This window comes from Schistocerca americana, unplaced genomic scaffold, assembly GCF_021461395.2.
Source record: "Schistocerca americana isolate TAMUIC-IGC-003095 unplaced genomic scaffold, iqSchAmer2.1 HiC_scaffold_133, whole genome shotgun sequence".
In the NCBI taxonomy this organism is placed as follows: Eukaryota; Metazoa; Arthropoda; class Insecta; order Orthoptera; family Acrididae; genus Schistocerca; species Schistocerca americana.
Window position 1 is genome coordinate 365,862 of NW_025725405.1, and position 19,118 is coordinate 384,979.

The 19,118-nt window shown below is 54.7% G+C and overlaps 46 non-coding genes across 46 annotated transcripts; 10 read left to right on the forward strand and 36 right to left on the reverse strand.

The window, feature by feature from the left end:
• Positions 1 to 210: 210 nt before the first annotated feature.
• Positions 211 to 282, forward strand: Trnag-ucc. Its single transcript has one exon. It is a non-coding gene; the product is annotated as a tRNA-Gly (tRNA).
• A 566-nt stretch (positions 283 to 848) lies between these two features.
• Positions 849 to 922, reverse strand: Trnai-aau. Its single transcript has one exon. It is a non-coding gene; the product is annotated as a tRNA-Ile (tRNA).
• A 198-nt stretch (positions 923 to 1,120) lies between these two features.
• On the reverse strand, positions 1,121 to 1,192 carry Trnae-uuc. The gene has a single exon. It is a non-coding gene; the product is annotated as a tRNA-Glu (tRNA).
• Positions 1,193 to 1,473: 281 nt separating this feature from the next.
• Positions 1,474 to 1,546, reverse strand: Trnam-cau. The gene has a single exon. It is a non-coding gene; the product is annotated as a tRNA-Met (tRNA).
• A 293-nt stretch (positions 1,547 to 1,839) lies between these two features.
• On the reverse strand, positions 1,840 to 1,910 carry Trnag-gcc. Its single transcript has one exon. It is a non-coding gene; the product is annotated as a tRNA-Gly (tRNA).
• A 341-nt stretch (positions 1,911 to 2,251) lies between these two features.
• Trnag-ucc lies at positions 2,252 to 2,323 on the forward strand. Its single transcript has one exon. It is a non-coding gene; the product is annotated as a tRNA-Gly (tRNA).
• A 586-nt stretch (positions 2,324 to 2,909) lies between these two features.
• Positions 2,910 to 2,983, reverse strand: Trnai-aau. Its single transcript has one exon. It is a non-coding gene; the product is annotated as a tRNA-Ile (tRNA).
• Positions 2,984 to 3,181: 198 nt separating this feature from the next.
• Trnae-uuc lies at positions 3,182 to 3,253 on the reverse strand. The gene has a single exon. It is a non-coding gene; the product is annotated as a tRNA-Glu (tRNA).
• A 281-nt stretch (positions 3,254 to 3,534) lies between these two features.
• Trnam-cau lies at positions 3,535 to 3,607 on the reverse strand. The gene has a single exon. It is a non-coding gene; the product is annotated as a tRNA-Met (tRNA).
• A 293-nt stretch (positions 3,608 to 3,900) lies between these two features.
• Trnag-gcc lies at positions 3,901 to 3,971 on the reverse strand. The gene has a single exon. It is a non-coding gene; the product is annotated as a tRNA-Gly (tRNA).
• Positions 3,972 to 4,312: 341 nt separating this feature from the next.
• Positions 4,313 to 4,384, forward strand: Trnag-ucc. Its single transcript has one exon. It is a non-coding gene; the product is annotated as a tRNA-Gly (tRNA).
• A 586-nt stretch (positions 4,385 to 4,970) lies between these two features.
• Trnai-aau lies at positions 4,971 to 5,044 on the reverse strand. Its single transcript has one exon. It is a non-coding gene; the product is annotated as a tRNA-Ile (tRNA).
• A 198-nt stretch (positions 5,045 to 5,242) lies between these two features.
• Positions 5,243 to 5,314, reverse strand: Trnae-uuc. Its single transcript has one exon. It is a non-coding gene; the product is annotated as a tRNA-Glu (tRNA).
• A 281-nt stretch (positions 5,315 to 5,595) lies between these two features.
• Positions 5,596 to 5,668, reverse strand: Trnam-cau. The gene has a single exon. It is a non-coding gene; the product is annotated as a tRNA-Met (tRNA).
• A 293-nt stretch (positions 5,669 to 5,961) lies between these two features.
• Positions 5,962 to 6,032, reverse strand: Trnag-gcc. Its single transcript has one exon. It is a non-coding gene; the product is annotated as a tRNA-Gly (tRNA).
• A 341-nt stretch (positions 6,033 to 6,373) lies between these two features.
• Trnag-ucc lies at positions 6,374 to 6,445 on the forward strand. Its single transcript has one exon. It is a non-coding gene; the product is annotated as a tRNA-Gly (tRNA).
• Positions 6,446 to 7,021: 576 nt separating this feature from the next.
• Trnai-aau lies at positions 7,022 to 7,095 on the reverse strand. The gene has a single exon. It is a non-coding gene; the product is annotated as a tRNA-Ile (tRNA).
• Positions 7,096 to 7,293: 198 nt separating this feature from the next.
• On the reverse strand, positions 7,294 to 7,365 carry Trnae-uuc. Its single transcript has one exon. It is a non-coding gene; the product is annotated as a tRNA-Glu (tRNA).
• Positions 7,366 to 7,646: 281 nt separating this feature from the next.
• Positions 7,647 to 7,719, reverse strand: Trnam-cau. The gene has a single exon. It is a non-coding gene; the product is annotated as a tRNA-Met (tRNA).
• Positions 7,720 to 8,012: 293 nt separating this feature from the next.
• Trnag-gcc lies at positions 8,013 to 8,083 on the reverse strand. The gene has a single exon. It is a non-coding gene; the product is annotated as a tRNA-Gly (tRNA).
• A 341-nt stretch (positions 8,084 to 8,424) lies between these two features.
• Trnag-ucc lies at positions 8,425 to 8,496 on the forward strand. The gene has a single exon. It is a non-coding gene; the product is annotated as a tRNA-Gly (tRNA).
• Positions 8,497 to 9,082: 586 nt separating this feature from the next.
• Positions 9,083 to 9,156, reverse strand: Trnai-aau. Its single transcript has one exon. It is a non-coding gene; the product is annotated as a tRNA-Ile (tRNA).
• A 198-nt stretch (positions 9,157 to 9,354) lies between these two features.
• Trnae-uuc lies at positions 9,355 to 9,426 on the reverse strand. Its single transcript has one exon. It is a non-coding gene; the product is annotated as a tRNA-Glu (tRNA).
• A 281-nt stretch (positions 9,427 to 9,707) lies between these two features.
• Trnam-cau lies at positions 9,708 to 9,780 on the reverse strand. Its single transcript has one exon. It is a non-coding gene; the product is annotated as a tRNA-Met (tRNA).
• A 293-nt stretch (positions 9,781 to 10,073) lies between these two features.
• On the reverse strand, positions 10,074 to 10,144 carry Trnag-gcc. Its single transcript has one exon. It is a non-coding gene; the product is annotated as a tRNA-Gly (tRNA).
• Positions 10,145 to 10,485: 341 nt separating this feature from the next.
• Trnag-ucc lies at positions 10,486 to 10,557 on the forward strand. The gene has a single exon. It is a non-coding gene; the product is annotated as a tRNA-Gly (tRNA).
• Positions 10,558 to 11,143: 586 nt separating this feature from the next.
• On the reverse strand, positions 11,144 to 11,217 carry Trnai-aau. Its single transcript has one exon. It is a non-coding gene; the product is annotated as a tRNA-Ile (tRNA).
• Positions 11,218 to 11,415: 198 nt separating this feature from the next.
• Positions 11,416 to 11,487, reverse strand: Trnae-uuc. The gene has a single exon. It is a non-coding gene; the product is annotated as a tRNA-Glu (tRNA).
• Positions 11,488 to 11,768: 281 nt separating this feature from the next.
• Positions 11,769 to 11,841, reverse strand: Trnam-cau. Its single transcript has one exon. It is a non-coding gene; the product is annotated as a tRNA-Met (tRNA).
• A 293-nt stretch (positions 11,842 to 12,134) lies between these two features.
• On the reverse strand, positions 12,135 to 12,205 carry Trnag-gcc. Its single transcript has one exon. It is a non-coding gene; the product is annotated as a tRNA-Gly (tRNA).
• A 341-nt stretch (positions 12,206 to 12,546) lies between these two features.
• Positions 12,547 to 12,618, forward strand: Trnag-ucc. The gene has a single exon. It is a non-coding gene; the product is annotated as a tRNA-Gly (tRNA).
• A 586-nt stretch (positions 12,619 to 13,204) lies between these two features.
• On the reverse strand, positions 13,205 to 13,278 carry Trnai-aau. The gene has a single exon. It is a non-coding gene; the product is annotated as a tRNA-Ile (tRNA).
• Positions 13,279 to 13,476: 198 nt separating this feature from the next.
• Trnae-uuc lies at positions 13,477 to 13,548 on the reverse strand. Its single transcript has one exon. It is a non-coding gene; the product is annotated as a tRNA-Glu (tRNA).
• Positions 13,549 to 13,829: 281 nt separating this feature from the next.
• On the reverse strand, positions 13,830 to 13,902 carry Trnam-cau. The gene has a single exon. It is a non-coding gene; the product is annotated as a tRNA-Met (tRNA).
• A 293-nt stretch (positions 13,903 to 14,195) lies between these two features.
• Positions 14,196 to 14,266, reverse strand: Trnag-gcc. Its single transcript has one exon. It is a non-coding gene; the product is annotated as a tRNA-Gly (tRNA).
• A 341-nt stretch (positions 14,267 to 14,607) lies between these two features.
• On the forward strand, positions 14,608 to 14,679 carry Trnag-ucc. The gene has a single exon. It is a non-coding gene; the product is annotated as a tRNA-Gly (tRNA).
• Positions 14,680 to 15,265: 586 nt separating this feature from the next.
• Trnai-aau lies at positions 15,266 to 15,339 on the reverse strand. The gene has a single exon. It is a non-coding gene; the product is annotated as a tRNA-Ile (tRNA).
• Positions 15,340 to 15,537: 198 nt separating this feature from the next.
• Trnae-uuc lies at positions 15,538 to 15,609 on the reverse strand. The gene has a single exon. It is a non-coding gene; the product is annotated as a tRNA-Glu (tRNA).
• A 281-nt stretch (positions 15,610 to 15,890) lies between these two features.
• Positions 15,891 to 15,963, reverse strand: Trnam-cau. The gene has a single exon. It is a non-coding gene; the product is annotated as a tRNA-Met (tRNA).
• Positions 15,964 to 16,256: 293 nt separating this feature from the next.
• Trnag-gcc lies at positions 16,257 to 16,327 on the reverse strand. Its single transcript has one exon. It is a non-coding gene; the product is annotated as a tRNA-Gly (tRNA).
• Positions 16,328 to 16,668: 341 nt separating this feature from the next.
• Positions 16,669 to 16,740, forward strand: Trnag-ucc. The gene has a single exon. It is a non-coding gene; the product is annotated as a tRNA-Gly (tRNA).
• Positions 16,741 to 17,326: 586 nt separating this feature from the next.
• Trnai-aau lies at positions 17,327 to 17,400 on the reverse strand. The gene has a single exon. It is a non-coding gene; the product is annotated as a tRNA-Ile (tRNA).
• Positions 17,401 to 17,598: 198 nt separating this feature from the next.
• Trnae-uuc lies at positions 17,599 to 17,670 on the reverse strand. Its single transcript has one exon. It is a non-coding gene; the product is annotated as a tRNA-Glu (tRNA).
• A 281-nt stretch (positions 17,671 to 17,951) lies between these two features.
• Trnam-cau lies at positions 17,952 to 18,024 on the reverse strand. The gene has a single exon. It is a non-coding gene; the product is annotated as a tRNA-Met (tRNA).
• A 293-nt stretch (positions 18,025 to 18,317) lies between these two features.
• Trnag-gcc lies at positions 18,318 to 18,388 on the reverse strand. The gene has a single exon. It is a non-coding gene; the product is annotated as a tRNA-Gly (tRNA).
• Positions 18,389 to 18,729: 341 nt separating this feature from the next.
• Positions 18,730 to 18,801, forward strand: Trnag-ucc. The gene has a single exon. It is a non-coding gene; the product is annotated as a tRNA-Gly (tRNA).
• Positions 18,802 to 19,118: the final 317 nt, after the last annotated feature.

Below are 19,118 nucleotides of genomic sequence, written 5' to 3' on the forward strand. Positions count from 1 at the left end.
ATGCCGCCAGAACGCGGTCCTCTGCGTACTCTTGCGCCGCCGGCGCCGACTCTTGCCAAAGGATGCGAAATGTGCGCGGATACGCTGTCCGAATGCGTCTGGATGTGCTCCCCTAGCCTGCCTCGAAATGCGCCTGCCGGGTACGATCACCTTCGGCCGCTGCCGACAGGCGGGAAGCCGACTCAGCGCGGTGGCGGGGCGCTCGCTTGTGCGGTGGTGGTGTAATGGTCAGCATAGTTGCCTTCCAAGCAGTTGATCCGGGTTCGATTCCCGGCCACCGCAGCAGGCTTTTAATTTCGCGTATGAGTACTTTTGCCACGCGCTCTTAAACTATTGTTTTTTCGCCCTCTTACTCGCTGCATACCAGCCCTTAGTGTGTCTCGACTTGTCTCGACTTTGCTCAGCTGACGCGAGAGCTGACGCTCTCAAATCGGCCTATATCAAAACGACAAGCACGAGAAACGACTGAGAGAGGTAAGGAGAGGCGAGGCGAGGCGATGGACACACAGCACGCCCCCTTCATTTCACGGTGGCGTCTCCCTGGCCGAATCGGGCTGTAGCTCCGAAAACAAAGGAGAAACAAAAATAGGAAGTAAAACTGCCAATACTGCCCTGTGTTCCCATGCGCTCACCCGCCCAAGTACTGACAAGGGCCAAAGTTGTTACGCATCGGCAATCGGACATTTTCTCTAACCAGTGTATTCAAGATATTATGGCCATTGCCGAGTGAATGCTGTAGTGCTTCCCGACGAGTCGGTCTGTCAACTTCCACGCAGGGTGATGATCATTTGGTCATCACACTCGCCAGCTGAAATCGGCGCTGCCTTTTCGCAGTAGTAAAAGAGAAGTGGCCCGTGGGGGGATCGAACCCACGACCTTCGCGTTATTAGCACGACGCTCTAACCAACTGAGCTAACGGGCCTCGGCAGATGCAGTTGCTCAGCCCTACGCTGGAATCAGGTGGCATGAAGCCATACACCATTCCTATGGTCGTCGTGTGTCTGCTTCCCTAGTCTATATTCTGCTGACGGTCACGAAACAGTAGCTATATTGCGAGCAGGACGGGAAACGGCCGCTCGGACAGCTCAAACTTGTCACGATTCGTGTGGAAAAAATTCCGTTCCGGTACCGGGAATCGAACCCGGGCCTCCTGGGTGAAAGCCAGGTATCCTAGCCACTAGACCACACCGGATGCGGCCGTTTCATTCGACCGTTCGTACGGTCGCTTGTCGCATTGTCGCTCTCTTTGCGAGCATCTTTGCACATACTGACTGGCAAGGCGCGCACCTCAAACGTCGCAGAGCAATGCTTTTGGCTTCATGCTCTGCTGGGAGAAGAGGAATAGGGAAGCTGTATGTAGCAATAACAGGAAGTAAACATTTTCCCGCTGAAGCGTTGAAACGTTGCGGATAACAAACAAGAAATAAGTTGGCGCCCTAGCAACAGCACCACCTTCAGTCACAGAAAATTAGATGCCCCGGGTGAGGATCGAACTCACGACCTTAAGATTATGAGACTTACGCGCTGCCTACTGCGCTACCGAGGCAGGCGATCGTTAGACCTTCTGGAATCTTGGTAAGTACCGAATACAAGTGGTAGAGAGTCTGCACTCCCTGGCTCATTTTTTCTGTTGCTACACGTGCATTCACGGCGCGGCAGGCAACTTGCGATGCTAGGCCGACGCCAGTATGTACAATAGCACGCAGGAGTCCAAACGAGCAGTCGTCCGCGCTGCATGATTGGTTCTTTCCACACGGAATCCCGCGGTTCATTCTCATGGCTCACGCAGTTCGAGTGCGAAAGACACGCAGCACCCCTACCGGAGAAAAAACAAAATGATGCATCGGCCGGGAATCGAACCCGGGCCGCCCGCGTGGCAGGCGAGCATTCTACCACTGAACCACCGATGCTCGGGCCAGCGGTACCTTCACGCTGCTTCCCGAGCAGATGTCTCAAGGGAAAGTGGGACTGCCGTCAAGCGCCGTAGCATTCTGTGGAGAAGATGCTGCAGACGCTGAATCCTGCACTGCACTGCTTAAAGATGCCGCCAGAACGCGGTCCTCTGCGTACTCTTGCGCCGCCGGCGCCGACTCTTGCCAAAGGATGCGAAATGTGCGCGGATACGCTGTCCGAATGCGTCTGGATGTGCTCCCCTAGCCTGCCTCGAAATGCGCCTGCCGGGTACGATCACCTTCGGCCGCTGCCGACAGGCGGGAAGCCGACTCAGCGCGGTGGCGGGGCGCTCGCTTGTGCGGTGGTGGTGTAATGGTCAGCATAGTTGCCTTCCAAGCAGTTGATCCGGGTTCGATTCCCGGCCACCGCAGCAGGCTTTTAATTTCGCGTATGAGTACTTTTGCCACGCGCTCTTAAACTATTGTTTTTTCGCCCTCTTACTCGCTGCATACCAGCCCTTAGTGTGTCTCGACTTGTCTCGACTTTGCTCAGCTGACGCGAGAGCTGACGCTCTCAAATCGGCCTATATCAAAACGACAAGCACGAGAAACGACTGAGAGAGGTAAGGAGAGGCGAGGCGAGGCGATGGACACACAGCACGCCCCCTTCATTTCACGGTGGCGTCTCCCTGGCCGAATCGGGCTGTAGCTCCGAAAACAAAGGAGAAACAAAAATAGGAAGTAAAACTGCCAATACTGCCCTGTGTTCCCATGCGCTCACCCGCCCAAGTACTGACAAGGGCCAAAGTTGTTACGCATCGGCAATCGGACATTTTCTTTCATTTTCTCTAACCAGTGTATTCAAGATATTATGGCCATTGCCGAGTGAATGCTGTAGTGCTTCCCGACGAGTCGGGTTCGGATCCTCTGTCAACTTCCACGCAGGGTGATGATCATTTGGTCATCACACTCGCCAGCTGAAATCGGCGCTGCCTTTTCGCAGTAGTAAAAGAGAAGTGGCCCGTGGGGGGATCGAACCCACGACCTTCGCGTTATTAGCACGACGCTCTAACCAACTGAGCTAACGGGCCTCGGCAGATGCAGTTGCTCAGCCCTACGCTGGAATCAGGTGGCATGAAGCCATACACCATTCCTATGGTCGTCGTGTGTCTGCTTCCCTAGTCTATATTCTGCTGACGGTCACGAAACAGTAGCTATATTGCGAGCAGGACGGGAAACGGCCGCTCGGACAGCTCAAACTTGTCACGATTCGTGTGGAAAAAATTCCGTTCCGGTACCGGGAATCGAACCCGGGCCTCCTGGGTGAAAGCCAGGTATCCTAGCCACTAGACCACACCGGATGCGGCCGTTTCATTCGACCGTTCGTACGGTCGCTTGTCGCATTGTCGCTCTCTTTGCGAGCATCTTTGCACATACTGACTGGCAAGGCGCGCACCTCAAACGTCGCAGAGCAATGCTTTTGGCTTCATGCTCTGCTGGGAGAAGAGGAATAGGGAAGCTGTATGTAGCAATAACAGGAAGTAAACATTTTCCCGCTGAAGCGTTGAAACGTTGCGGATAACAAACAAGAAATAAGTTGGCGCCCTAGCAACAGCACCACCTTCAGTCACAGAAAATTAGATGCCCCGGGTGAGGATCGAACTCACGACCTTAAGATTATGAGACTTACGCGCTGCCTACTGCGCTACCGAGGCAGGCGATCGTTAGACCTTCTGGAATCTTGGTAAGTACCGAATACAAGTGGTAGAGAGTCTGCACTCCCTGGCTCATTTTTTCTGTTGCTACACGTGCATTCACGGCGCGGCAGGCAACTTGCGATGCTAGGCCGACGCCAGTATGTACAATAGCACGCAGGAGTCCAAACGAGCAGTCGTCCGCGCTGCATGATTGGTTCTTTCCACACGGAATCCCGCGGTTCATTCTCATGGCTCACGCAGTTCGAGTGCGAAAGACACGCAGCACCCCTACCGGAGAAAAAACAAAATGATGCATCGGCCGGGAATCGAACCCGGGCCGCCCGCGTGGCAGGCGAGCATTCTACCACTGAACCACCGATGCTCGGGCCAGCGGTACCTTCACGCTGCTTCCCGAGCAGATGTCTCAAGGGAAAGTGGGACTGCCGTCAAGCGCCGTAGCATTCTGTGGAGAAGATGCTGCAGACGCTGAATCCTGCACTGCACTGCTTAAAGATGCCGCCAGAACGCGGTCCTCTGCGTACTCTTGCGCCGCCGGCGCCGACTCTTGCCAAAGGATGCGAAATGTGCGCGGATACGCTGTCCGAATGCGTCTGGATGTGCTCCCCTAGCCTGCCTCGAAATGCGCCTGCCGGGTACGATCACCTTCGGCCGCTGCCGACAGGCGGGAAGCCGACTCAGCGCGGTGGCGGGGCGCTCGCTTGTGCGGTGGTGGTGTAATGGTCAGCATAGTTGCCTTCCAAGCAGTTGATCCGGGTTCGATTCCCGGCCACCGCAGCAGGCTTTTAATTTCGCGTATGAGTACTTTTGCCACGCGCTCTTAAACTATTGTTTTTTCGCCCTCTTACTCGCTGCATACCAGCCCTTAGTGTGTCTCGACTTGTCTCGACTTTGCTCAGCTGACGCGAGAGCTGACGCTCTCAAATCGGCCTATATCAAAACGACAAGCACGAGAAACGACTGAGAGAGGTAAGGAGAGGCGAGGCGAGGCGATGGACACACAGCACGCCCCCTTCATTTCACGGTGGCGTCTCCCTGGCCGAATCGGGCTGTAGCTCCGAAAACAAAGGAGAAACAAAAATAGGAAGTAAAACTGCCAATACTGCCCTGTGTTCCCATGCGCTCACCCGCCCAAGTACTGACAAGGGCCAAAGTTGTTACGCATCGGCAATCGGACATTTTCTTTCATTTTCTCTAACCAGTGTATTCAAGATATTATGGCCATTGCCGAGTGAATGCTGTAGTGCTTCCCGACGAGTCGGGTTCGGATCCTCTGTCAACTTCCACGCAGGGTGATGATCATTTGGTCATCACACTCGCCAGCTGAAATCGGCGCTGCCTTTTCGCAGTAGTAAAAGAGAAGTGGCCCGTGGGGGGATCGAACCCACGACCTTCGCGTTATTAGCACGACGCTCTAACCAACTGAGCTAACGGGCCTCGGCAGATGCAGTTGCTCAGCCCTACGCTGGAATCAGGTGGCATGAAGCCATACACCATTCCTATGGTCGTCGTGTGTCTGCTTCCCTAGTCTATATTCTGCTGACGGTCACGAAACAGTAGCTATATTGCGAGCAGGACGGGAAACGGCCGCTCGGACAGCTCAAACTTGTCACGATTCGTGTGGAAAAAATTCCGTTCCGGTACCGGGAATCGAACCCGGGCCTCCTGGGTGAAAGCCAGGTATCCTAGCCACTAGACCACACCGGATGCGGCCGTTTCATTCGACCGTTCGTACGGTCGCTTGTCGCATTGTCGCTCTCTTTGCGAGCATCTTTGCACATACTGACTGGCAAGGCGCGCACCTCAAACGTCGCAGAGCAATGCTTTTGGCTTCATGCTCTGCTGGGAGAAGAGGAATAGGGAAGCTGTATGTAGCAATAACAGGAAGTAAACATTTTCCCGCTGAAGCGTTGAAACGTTGCGGATAACAAACAAGAAATAAGTTGGCGCCCTAGCAACAGCACCACCTTCAGTCACAGAAAATTAGATGCCCCGGGTGAGGATCGAACTCACGACCTTAAGATTATGAGACTTACGCGCTGCCTACTGCGCTACCGAGGCAGGCGATCGTTAGACCTTCTGGAATCTTGGTAAGTACCGAATACAAGTGGTAGAGAGTCTGCACTCCCTGGCTCATTTTTTCTGTTGCTACACGTGCATTCACGGCGCGGCAGGCAACTTGCGATGCTAGGCCGACGCCAGTATGTACAATAGCACGCAGGAGTCCAAACGAGCAGTCGTCCGCGCTGCATGATTGGTTCTTTCCACACGGAATCCCGCGGTTCATTCTCATGGCTCACGCAGTTCGAGTGCGAAAGACACGCAGCACCCCTACCGGAGAAAAAACAAAATGATGCATCGGCCGGGAATCGAACCCGGGCCGCCCGCGTGGCAGGCGAGCATTCTACCACTGAACCACCGATGCTCGGGCCAGCGGTACCTTCACGCTGCTTCCCGAGCAGATGTCTCAAGGGAAAGTGGGACTGCCGTCAAGCGCCGTAGCATTCTGTGGAGAAGATGCTGCAGACGCTGAATCCTGCACTGCACTGCTTAAAGATGCCGCCAGAACGCGGTCCTCTGCGTACTCTTGCGCCGCCGGCGCCGACTCTTGCCAAAGGATGCGAAATGTGCGCGGATACGCTGTCCGAATGCGTCTGGATGTGCTCCCCTAGCCTGCCTCGAAATGCGCCTGCCGGGTACGATCACCTTCGGCCGCTGCCGACAGGCGGGAAGCCGACTCAGCGCGGTGGCGGGGCGCTCGCTTGTGCGGTGGTGGTGTAATGGTCAGCATAGTTGCCTTCCAAGCAGTTGATCCGGGTTCGATTCCCGGTCACCGCAGCAGGCTTTTAATTTCGCGTATGAGTACTTTTGCCACGCGCTCTTAAACTATTGTTTTTTCGCCCTCTTACTCGCTGCATACCAGCCCTTAGTGTGTCTCGACTTGTCTCGACTTTGCTCAGCTGACGCGAGAGCTGACGCTCTCAAATCGGCCTATATCAAAACGACAAGCACGAGAAACGACTGAGAGAGGTAAGGAGAGGCGAGGCGAGGCGATGGACACACAGCACGCCCCCTTCATTTCACGGTGGCGTCTCCCTGGCCGAATCGGGCTGTAGCTCCGAAAACAAAGGAGAAACAAAAATAGGAAGTAAAACTGCCAATACTGCCCTGTGTTCCCATGCGCTCACCCGCCCAAGTACTGACAAGGGCCAAAGTTGTTACGCATCGGCAATCGGACATTTTCTCTAACCAGTGTATTCAAGATATTATGGCCATTGCCGAGTGAATGCTGTAGTGCTTCCCGACGAGTCGGGTTCGGATCCTCTGTCAACTTCCACGCAGGGTGATGATCATTTGGTCATCACACTCGCCAGCTGAAATCGGCGCTGCCTTTTCGCAGTAGTAAAAGAGAAGTGGCCCGTGGGGGGATCGAACCCACGACCTTCGCGTTATTAGCACGACGCTCTAACCAACTGAGCTAACGGGCCTCGGCAGATGCAGTTGCTCAGCCCTACGCTGGAATCAGGTGGCATGAAGCCATACACCATTCCTATGGTCGTCGTGTGTCTGCTTCCCTAGTCTATATTCTGCTGACGGTCACGAAACAGTAGCTATATTGCGAGCAGGACGGGAAACGGCCGCTCGGACAGCTCAAACTTGTCACGATTCGTGTGGAAAAAATTCCGTTCCGGTACCGGGAATCGAACCCGGGCCTCCTGGGTGAAAGCCAGGTATCCTAGCCACTAGACCACACCGGATGCGGCCGTTTCATTCGACCGTTCGTACGGTCGCTTGTCGCATTGTCGCTCTCTTTGCGAGCATCTTTGCACATACTGACTGGCAAGGCGCGCACCTCAAACGTCGCAGAGCAATGCTTTTGGCTTCATGCTCTGCTGGGAGAAGAGGAATAGGGAAGCTGTATGTAGCAATAACAGGAAGTAAACATTTTCCCGCTGAAGCGTTGAAACGTTGCGGATAACAAACAAGAAATAAGTTGGCGCCCTAGCAACAGCACCACCTTCAGTCACAGAAAATTAGATGCCCCGGGTGAGGATCGAACTCACGACCTTAAGATTATGAGACTTACGCGCTGCCTACTGCGCTACCGAGGCAGGCGATCGTTAGATCTTCTGGAATCTTGGTAAGTACCGAATACAAGTGGTAGAGAGTCTGCACTCCCTGGCTCATTTTTTCTGTTGCTACACGTGCATTCACGGCGCGGCAGGCAACTTGCGATGCTAGGCCGACGCCAGTATGTACAATAGCACGCAGGAGTCCAAACGAGCAGTCGTCCGCGCTGCATGATTGGTTCTTTCCACACGGAATCCCGCGGTTCATTCTCATGGCTCACGCAGTTCGAGTGCGAAAGACACGCAGCACCCCTACCGGAGAAAAAACAAAATGATGCATCGGCCGGGAATCGAACCCGGGCCGCCCGCGTGGCAGGCGAGCATTCTACCACTGAACCACCGATGCTCGGGCCAGCGGTACCTTCACGCTGCTTCCCGAGCAGATGTCTCAAGGGAAAGTGGGACTGCCGTCAAGCGCCGTAGCATTCTGTGGAGAAGATGCTGCAGACGCTGAATCCTGCACTGCACTGCTTAAAGATGCCGCCAGAACGCGGTCCTCTGCGTACTCTTGCGCCGCCGGCGCCGACTCTTGCCAAAGGATGCGAAATGTGCGCGGATACGCTGTCCGAATGCGTCTGGATGTGCTCCCCTAGCCTGCCTCGAAATGCGCCTGCCGGGTACGATCACCTTCGGCCGCTGCCGACAGGCGGGAAGCCGACTCAGCGCGGTGGCGGGGCGCTCGCTTGTGCGGTGGTGGTGTAATGGTCAGCATAGTTGCCTTCCAAGCAGTTGATCCGGGTTCGATTCCCGGCCACCGCAGCAGGCTTTTAATTTCGCGTATGAGTACTTTTGCCACGCGCTCTTAAACTATTGTTTTTTCGCCCTCTTACTCGCTGCATACCAGCCCTTAGTGTGTCTCGACTTGTCTCGACTTTGCTCAGCTGACGCGAGAGCTGACGCTCTCAAATCGGCCTATATCAAAACGACAAGCACGAGAAACGACTGAGAGAGGTAAGGAGAGGCGAGGCGAGGCGATGGACACACAGCACGCCCCCTTCATTTCACGGTGGCGTCTCCCTGGCCGAATCGGGCTGTAGCTCCGAAAACAAAGGAGAAACAAAAATAGGAAGTAAAACTGCCAATACTGCCCTGTGTTCCCATGCGCTCACCCGCCCAAGTACTGACAAGGGCCAAAGTTGTTACGCATCGGCAATCGGACATTTTCTTTCATTTTCTCTAACCAGTGTATTCAAGATATTATGGCCATTGCCGAGTGAATGCTGTAGTGCTTCCCGACGAGTCGGGTTCGGATCCTCTGTCAACTTCCACGCAGGGTGATGATCATTTGGTCATCACACTCGCCAGCTGAAATCGGCGCTGCCTTTTCGCAGTAGTAAAAGAGAAGTGGCCCGTGGGGGGATCGAACCCACGACCTTCGCGTTATTAGCACGACGCTCTAACCAACTGAGCTAACGGGCCTCGGCAGAAGCAGTTGCTCAGCCCTACGCTGGAATCAGGTGGCATGAAGCCATACACCATTCCTATGGTCGTCGTGTGTCTGCTTCCCTAGTCTATATTCTGCTGACGGTCACGAAACAGTAGCTATATTGCGAGCAGGACGGGAAACGGCCGCTCGGACAGCTCAAACTTGTCACGATTCGTGTGGAAAAAATTCCGTTCCGGTACCGGGAATCGAACCCGGGCCTCCTGGGTGAAAGCCAGGTATCCTAGCCACTAGACCACACCGGATGCGGCCGTTTCATTCGACCGTTCGTACGGTCGCTTGTCGCATTGTCGCTCTCTTTGCGAGCATCTTTGCACATACTGACTGGCAAGGCGCGCACCTCAAACGTCGCAGAGCAATGCTTTTGGCTTCATGCTCTGCTGGGAGAAGAGGAATAGGGAAGCTGTATGTAGCAATAACAGGAAGTAAACATTTTCCCGCTGAAGCGTTGAAACGTTGCGGATAACAAACAAGAAATAAGTTGGCGCCCTAGCAACAGCACCACCTTCAGTCACAGAAAATTAGATGCCCCGGGTGAGGATCGAACTCACGACCTCAAGATTATGAGACTTACGCGCTGCCTACTGCGCTACCGAGGCAGGCGATCGTTAGACCTTCTGGAATCTTGGTAAGTACCGAATACAAGTGGTAGAGAGTCTGCACTCCCTGGCTCATTTTTTCTGTTGCTACACGTGCATTCACGGCGCGGCAGGCAACTTGCGATGCTAGGCCGACGCCAGTATGTACAATAGCACGCAGGAGTCCAAACGAGCAGTCGTCCGCGCTGCATGATTGGTTCTTTCCACACGGAATCCCGCGGTTCATTCTCATGGCTCACGCAGTTCGAGTGCGAAAGACACGCAGCACCCCTACCGGAGAAAAAACAAAATGATGCATCGGCCGGGAATCGAACCCGGGCCGCCCGCGTGGCAGGCGAGCATTCTACCACTGAACCACCGATGCTCGGGCCAGCGGTACCTTCACGCTGCTTCCCGAGCAGATGTCTCAAGGGAAAGTGGGACTGCCGTCAAGCGCCGTAGCATTCTGTGGAGAAGATGCTGCAGACGCTGAATCCTGCACTGCACTGCTTAAAGATGCCGCCAGAACGCGGTCCTCTGCGTACTCTTGCGCCGCCGGCGCCGACTCTTGCCAAAGGATGCGAAATGTGCGCGGATACGCTGTCCGAATGCGTCTGGATGTGCTCCCCTAGCCTGCCTCGAAATGCGCCTGCCGGGTACGATCACCTTCGGCCGCTGCCGACAGGCGGGAAGCCGACTCAGCGCGGTGGCGGGGCGCTCGCTTGTGCGGTGGTGGTGTAATGGTCAGCATAGTTGCCTTCCAAGCAGTTGATCCGGGTTCGATTCCCGGCCACCGCAGCAGGCTTTTAATTTCGCGTATGAGTACTTTTGCCACGCGCTCTTAAACTATTGTTTTTTCGCCCTCTTACTCGCTGCATACCAGCCCTTAGTGTGTCTCGACTTGTCTCGACTTTGCTCAGCTGACGCGAGAGCTGACGCTCTCAAATCGGCCTATATCAAAACGACAAGCACGAGAAACGACTGAGAGAGGTAAGGAGAGGCGAGGCGAGGCGATGGACACACAGCACGCCCCCTTCATTTCACGGTGGCGTCTCCCTGGCCGAATCGGGCTGTAGCTCCGAAAACAAAGGAGAAACAAAAATAGGAAGTAAAACTGCCAATACTGCCCTGTGTTCCCATGCGCTCACCCGCCCAAGTACTGACAAGGGCCAAAGTTGTTACGCATCGGCAATCGGACATTTTCTTTCATTTTCTCTAACCAGTGTATTCAAGATATTATGGCCATTGCCGAGTGAATGCTGTAGTGCTTCCCGACGAGTCGGGTTCGGATCCTCTGTCAACTTCCACGCAGGGTGATGATCATTTGGTCATCACACTCGCCAGCTGAAATCGGCGCTGCCTTTTCGCAGTAGTAAAAGAGAAGTGGCCCGTGGGGGGATCGAACCCACGACCTTCGCGTTATTAGCACGACGCTCTAACCAACTGAGCTAACGGGCCTCGGCAGATGCAGTTGCTCAGCCCTACGCTGGAATCAGGTGGCATGAAGCCATACACCATTCCTATGGTCGTCGTGTGTCTGCTTCCCTAGTCTATATTCTGCTGACGGTCACGAAACAGTAGCTATATTGCGAGCAGGACGGGAAACGGCCGCTCGGACAGCTCAAACTTGTCACGATTCGTGTGGAAAAAATTCCGTTCCGGTACCGGGAATCGAACCCGGGCCTCCTGGGTGAAAGCCAGGTATCCTAGCCACTAGACCACACCGGATGCGGCCGTTTCATTCGACCGTTCGTACGGTCGCTTGTCGCATTGTCGCTCTCTTTGCGAGCATCTTTGCACATACTGACTGGCAAGGCGCGCACCTCAAACGTCGCAGAGCAATGCTTTTGGCTTCATGCTCTGCTGGGAGAAGAGGAATAGGGAAGCTGTATGTAGCAATAACAGGAAGTAAACATTTTCCCGCTGAAGCGTTGAAACGTTGCGGATAACAAACAAGAAATAAGTTGGCGCCCTAGCAACAGCACCACCTTCAGTCACAGAAAATTAGATGCCCCGGGTGAGGATCGAACTCACGACCTTAAGATTATGAGACTTACGCGCTGCCTACTGCGCTACCGAGGCAGGCGATCGTTAGACCTTCTGGAATCTTGGTAAGTACCGAATACAAGTGGTAGAGAGTCTGCACTCCCTGGCTCATTTTTTCTGTTGCTACACGTGCATTCACGGCGCGGCAGGCAACTTGCGATGCTAGGCCGACGCCAGTATGTACAATAGCACGCAGGAGTCCAAACGAGCAGTCGTCCGCGCTGCATGATTGGTTCTTTCCACACGGAATCCCGCGGTTCATTCTCATGGCTCACGCAGTTCGAGTGCGAAAGACACGCAGCACCCCTACCGGAGAAAAAACAAAATGATGCATAGGCCGGGAATCGAACCCGGGCCGCCCGCGTGGCAGGCGAGCATTCTACCACTGAACCACCGATGCTCGGGCCAGCGGTACCTTCACGCTGCTTCCCGAGCAGATGTCTCAAGGGAAAGTGGGACTGCCGTCAAGCGCCGTAGCATTCTGTGGAGAAGATGCTGCAGACGCTGAATCCTGCACTGCACTGCTTAAAGATGCCGCCAGAACGCGGTCCTCTGCGTACTCTTGCGCCGCCGGCGCCGACTCTTGCCAAAGGATGCGAAATGTGCGCGGATACGCTGTCCGAATGCGTCTGGATGTGCTCCCCTAGCCTGCCTCGAAATGCGCCTGCCGGGTACGATCACCTTCGGCCGCTGCCGACAGGCGGGAAGCCGACTCAGCGCGGTGGCGGGGCGCTCGCTTGTGCGGTGGTGGTGTAATGGTCAGCATAGTTGCCTTCCAAGCAGTTGATCCGGGTTCGATTCCCGGCCACCGCAGCAGGCTTTTAATTTCGCGTATGAGTACTTTTGCCACGCGCTCTTAAACTATTGTTTTTTCGCCCTCTTACTCGCTGCATACCAGCCCTTAGTGTGTCTCGACTTGTCTCGACTTTGCTCAGCTGACGCGAGAGCTGACGCTCTCAAATCGGCCTATATCAAAACGACAAGCACGAGAAACGACTGAGAGAGGTAAGGAGAGGCGAGGCGAGGCGATGGACACACAGCACGCCCCCTTCATTTCACGGTGGCGTCTCCCTGGCCGAATCGGGCTGTAGCTCCGAAAACAAAGGAGAAACAAAAATAGGAAGTAAAACTGCCAATACTGCCCTGTGTTCCCATGCGCTCACCCGCCCAAGTACTGACAAGGGCCAAAGTTGTTACGCATCGGCAATCGGACATTTTCTTTCATTTTCTCTAACCAGTGTATTCAAGATATTATGGCCATTGCCGAGTGAATGCTGTAGTGCTTCCCGACGAGTCGGGTTCGGATCCTCTGTCAACTTCCACGCAGGGTGATGATCATTTGGTCTTCACACTCGCCAGCTGAAATCGGCGCTGCCTTTTCGCAGTAGTAAAAGAGAAGTGGCCCGTGGGGGGATCGAACCCACGACCTTCGCGTTATTAGCACGACGCTCTAACCAACTGAGCTAACGGGCCTCGGCAGATGCAGTTGCTCAGCCCTACGCTGGAATCAGGTGGCATGAAGCCATACACCATTCCTATGGTCGTCGTGTGTCTGCTTCCCTAGTCTATATTCTGCTGACGGTCACGAAACAGTAGCTATATTGCGAGCAGGACGGGAAACGGCCGCTCGGACAGCTCAAACTTGTCACGATTCGTGTGGAAAAAATTCCGTTCCGGTACCGGGAATCGAACCCGGGCCTCCTGGGTGAAAGCCAGGTATCCTAGCCACTAGACCACACCGGATGCGGCCGTTTCATTCGACCGTTCGTACGGTCGCTTGTCGCATTGTCGCTCTCTTTGCGAGCATCTTTGCACATACTGACTGGCAAGGCGCGCACCTCAAACGTCGCAGAGCAATGCTTTTGGCTTCATGCTCTGCTGGGAGAAGAGGAATAGGGAAGCTGTATGTAGCAATAACAGGAAGTAAACATTTTCCCGCTGAAGCGTTGAAACGTTGCGGATAACAAACAAGAAATAAGTTGGCGCCCTAGCAACAGCACCACCTTCAGTCACAGAAAATTAGATGCCCCGGGTGAGGATCGAACTCGCGACCTTAAGATTATGAGACTTACGCGCTGCCTACTGCGCTACCGAGGCAGGCGATCGTTAGACCTTCTGGAATCTTGGTAAGTACCGAATACAAGTGGTAGAGAGTCTGCACTCCCTGGCTCATTTTTTCTGTTGCTACACGTGCATTCACGGCGCGGCAGGCAACTTGCGATGCTAGGCCGACGCCAGTATGTACAATAGCACGCAGGAGTCCAAACGAGCAGTCGTCCGCGCTGCATGATTGGTTCTTTCCACACGGAATCCCGCGGTTCATTCTCATGGCTCACGCAGTTCGAGTGCGAAAGACACGCAGCACCCCTACCGGAGAAAAAACAAAATGATGCATCGGCCGGGAATCGAACCCGGGCCGCCCGCGTGGCAGGCGAGCATTCTACCACTGAACCACCGATGCTCGGGCCAGCGGTACCTTCACGCTGCTTCCCGAGCAGATGTCTCAAGGGAAAGTGGGACTGCCGTCAAGCGCCGTAGCATTCTGTGGAGAAGATGCTGCAGACGCTGAATCCTGCACTGCACTGCTTAAAGATGCCGCCAGAACGCGGTCCTCTGCGTACTCTTGCGCCGCCGGCGCCGACTCTTGCCAAAGGATGCGAAATGTGCGCGGATACGCTGTCCGAATGCGTCTGGATGTGCTCCCCTAGCCTGCCTCGAAATGCGCCTGCCGGGTACGATCACCTTCGGCCGCTGCCGACAGGCGGGAAGCCGACTCAGCGCGGTGGCGGGGCGCTCGCTTGTGCGGTGGTGGTGTAATGGTCAGCATAGTTGCCTTCCAAGCAGTTGATCCGGGTTCGATTCCCGGCCACCGCAGCAGGCTTTTAATTTCGCGTATGAGTACTTTTGCCACGCGCTCTTAAACTATTGTTTTTTCGCCCTCTTACTCGCTGCATACCAGCCCTTAGTGTGTCTCGACTTGTCTCGACTTTGCTCAGCTGACGCGAGAGCTGACGCTCTCAAATCGGCCTATATCAAAACGACAAGCACGAGAAACGACTGAGAGAGGTAAGGAGAGGCGAGGCGAGGCGATGGACACACAGCACGCCCCCTTCATTTCACGGTGGCGTCTCCCTGGCCGAATCGGGCTGTAGCTCCGAAAACAAAGGAGAAACAAAAATAGGAAGTAAAACTGCCAATACTGCCCTGTGTTCCCATGCGCTCACCCGCCCAAGTACTGACAAGGGCCAAAGTTGTTACGCATCGGCAATCGGACATTTTCTTTCATTTTCTCTAACCAGTGTATTCAAGATATTATGGCCATTGCCGAGTGAATGCTGTAGTGCTTCCCGACGAGTCGGGTTCGGATCCTCTGTCAACTTCCACGCAGGGTGATGATCATTTGGTCATCACACTCGCCAGCTGAAATCGGCGCTGCCTTTTCGCAGTAGTAAAAGAGAAGTGGCCCGTGGGGGGATCGAACCCACGACCTTCGCGTTATTAGCACGACGCTCTAACCAACTGAGCTAACGGGCCTCGGCAGATGCAGTTGCTCAGCCCTACGCTGGAATCAGGTGGCATGAAGCCATACACCATTCCTATGGTCGTCGTGTGTCTGCTTCCCTAGTCTATATTCTGCTGACGGTCACGAAACAGTAGCTATATTGCGAGCAGGACGGGAAACGGCCGCTCGGACAGCTCAAACTTGTCACGATTCGTGTGGAAAAAATTCCGTTCCGGTACCGGGAATCGAACCCGGGCCTCCTGGGTGAAAGCCAGGTATCCTAGCCACTAGACCACACCGGATGCGGCCGTTTCATTCGACCGTTCGTACGGTCGCTTGTCGCATTGTCGCTCTCTTTGCGAGCATCTTTGCACATACTGACTGGCAAGGCGCGCACCTCAAACGTCGCAGAGCAATGCTTTTGGCTTCATGCTCTGCTGGGAGAAGAGGAATAGGGAAGCTGTATGTAGCAATAACAGGAAGTAAACATTTTCCCGCTGAAGCGTTGAAACGTTGCGGATAACAAACAAGAAATAAGTTGGCGCCCTAGCAACAGCACCACCTTCAGTCACAGAAAATTAGATGCCCCGGGTGAGGATCGAACTCACGACCTTAAGATTATGAGACTTACGCGCTGCCTACTGCGCTACCGAGGCAGGCGATCGTTAGACCTTCTGGAATCTTGGTAAGTACCGAATACAAGTGGTAGAGAGTCTGCACTCCCTGGCTCATTTTTTCTGTTGCTACACGTGCATTCACGGCGCGGCAGGCAACTTGCGATGCTAGGCCGACGCCAGTATGTACAATAGCACGCAGGAGTCCAAACGAGCAGTCGTCCGCGCTGCATGATTGGTTCTTTCCACACGGAATCCCGCGGTTCATTCTCATGGCTCACGCAGTTCGAGTGCGAAAGACACGCAGCACCCCTACCGGAGAAAAAACAAAATGATGCATCGGCCGGGAATCGAACCCGGGCCGCCCGCGTGGCAGGCGAGCATTCTACCACTGAACCACCGATGCTCGGGCCAGCGGTACCTTCACGCTGCTTCCCGAGCAGATGTCTCAAGGGAAAGTGGGACTGCCGTCAAGCGCCGTAGCATTCTGTGGAGAAGATGCTGCAGACGCTGAATCCTGCACTGCACTGCTTAAAGATGCCGCCAGAACGCGGTCCTCTGCGTACTCTTGCGCCGCCGGCGCCGACTCTTGCCAAAGGATGCGAAATGTGCGCGGATACGCTGTCCGAATGCGTCTGGATGTGCTCCCCTAGCCTGCCTCGAAATGCGCCTGCCGGGTACGATCACCTTCGGCCGCTGCCGACAGGCGGGAAGCCGACTCAGCGCGGTGGCGGGGCGCTCGCTTGTGCGGTGGTGGTGTAATGGTCAGCATAGTTGCCTTCCAAGCAGTTGATCCGGGTTCGATTCCCGGCCACCGCAGCAGGCTTTTAATTTCGCGTATGAGTACTTTTGCCACGCGCTCTTAAACTATTGTTTTTTCGCCCTCTTACTCGCTGCATACCAGCCCTTAGTGTGTCTCGACTTGTCTCGACTTTGCTCAGCTGACGCGAGAGCTGACGCTCTCAAATCGGCCTATATCAAAACGACAAGCACGAGAAACGACTGAGAGAGGTAAGGAGAGGCGAGGCGAGGCGATGGACGCACAGCACGCCCCCTTCATTTCACGGTGGCGTCTCCCTGGCCGAATCGGGCTGTAGCTCCGAAAACAAAGGAGAAACAAAAATAGGAAGTAAAACTGCCAATACTGCCCTGTGTTCCCATGCGCTCACCCGCCCAAGTACTGACAAGGGCCAAAGTTGTTACGCATCGGCAATCGGACATTTTCTTTCATTTTCTCTAACCAGTGTATTCAAGATATTATGGCCATTGCCGAGTGAATGCTGTAGTGCTTCCCGACGAGTCGGGTTCGGATCCTCTGTCAACTTCCACGCAGGGTGATGATCATTTGGTCATCACACTCGCCAGCTGAAATCGGCGCTGCCTTTTCGCAGTAGTAAAAGAGAAGTGGCCCGTGGGGGGATCGAACCCACGACCTTCGCGTTATTAGCACGACGCTCTAACCAACTGAGCTAACGGGCCTCGGCAGATGCAGTTGCTCAGCCCTACGCTGGAATCAGGTGGCATGAAGCCATACACCATTCCTATGGTCGTCGTGTGTCTGCTTCCCTAGTCTATATTCTGCTGACGGTCACGAAACAGTAGCTATATTGCGAGCAGGACGGGAAACGGCCGCTCGGACAGCTCAAACTTGTCACGATTCGTGTGGAAAAAATTCCGTTCCGGTACCGGGAATCGAACCCGGGCCTCCTGGGTGAAAGCCAGGTATCCTAGCCACTAGACCACACCGGATGCGGCCGTTTCATTCGACCGTTCGTACGGTCGCTTGTCGCATTGTCGCTCTCTTTGCGAGCATCTTTGCACATACTGACTGGCAAGGCGCGCACCTCAAACGTCGCAGAGCAATGCTTTTGGCTTCATGCTCTGCTGGGAGAAGAGGAATAGGGAAGCTGTATGTAGCAATAACAGGAAGTAAACATTTTCCCGCTGAAGCGTTGAAACGTTGCGGATAACAAACAAGAAATAAGTTGGCGCCCTAGCAACAGCACCACCTTCAGTCACAGAAAATTAGATGCCCCGGGTGAGGATCGAACTCACGACCTTAAGATTATGAGACTTACGCGCTGCCTACTGCGCTACCGAGGCAGGCGATCGTTAGACCTTCTGGAATCTTGGTAAGTACCGAATACAAGTGGTAGAGAGTCTGCACTCCCTGGCTCATTTTTTCTGTTGCTACACGTGCATTCACGGCGCGGCAGGCAACTTGCGATGCTAGGCCGACGCCAGTATGTACAATAGCACGCAGGAGTCCAAACGAGCAGTCGTCCGCGCTGCATGATTGGTTCTTTCCACACGGAATCCCGCGGTTCATTCTCATGGCTCACGCAGTTCGAGTGCGAAAGACACGCAGCACCCCTACCGGAGAAAAAACAAAATGATGCATCGGCCGGGAATCGAACCCGGGCCGCCCGCGTGGCAGGCGAGCATTCTACCACTGAACCACCGATGCTCGGGCCAGCGGTACCTTCACGCTGCTTCCCGAGCAGATGTCTCAAGGGAAAGTGGGACTGCCGTCAAGCGCCGTAGCATTCTGTGGAGAAGATGCTGCAGACGCTGAATCCTGCACTGCACTGCTTAAAGATGCCGCCAGAACGCGGTCCTCTGCGTACTCTTGCGCCGCCGGCGCCGACTCTTGCCAAAGGATGCGAAATGTGCGCGGATACGCTGTCCGAATGCGTCTGGATGTGCTCCCCTAGCCTGCCTCGAAATGCGCCTGCCGGGTACGATCACCTTCGGCCGCTGCCGACAGGCGGGAAGCCGACTCAGCGCGGTGGCGGGGCGCTCGCTTGTGCGGTGGTGGTGTAATGGTCAGCATAGTTGCCTTCCAAGCAGTTGATCCGGGTTCGATTCCCGGCCACCGCAGCAGGCTTTTAATTTCGCGTATGAGTACTTTTGCCACGCGCTCTTAAACTATTGTTTTTTCGCCCTCTTACTCGCTGCATACCAGCCCTTAGTGTGTCTCGACTTGTCTCGACTTTGCTCAGCTGACGCGAGAGCTGACGCTCTCAAATCGGCCTATATCAAAACGACAAGCACGAGAAACGACTGAGAGAGGTAAGGAGAGGCGAGGCGAGGCGATGGACACACAGCACGCCCCCTTCATTTCACGGTGGCGTCTCCCTGGCCGAATCGGGCTGTAGCTCCGAAAACAAAGGAGAAACAAAAATAGGAAGTAAAAC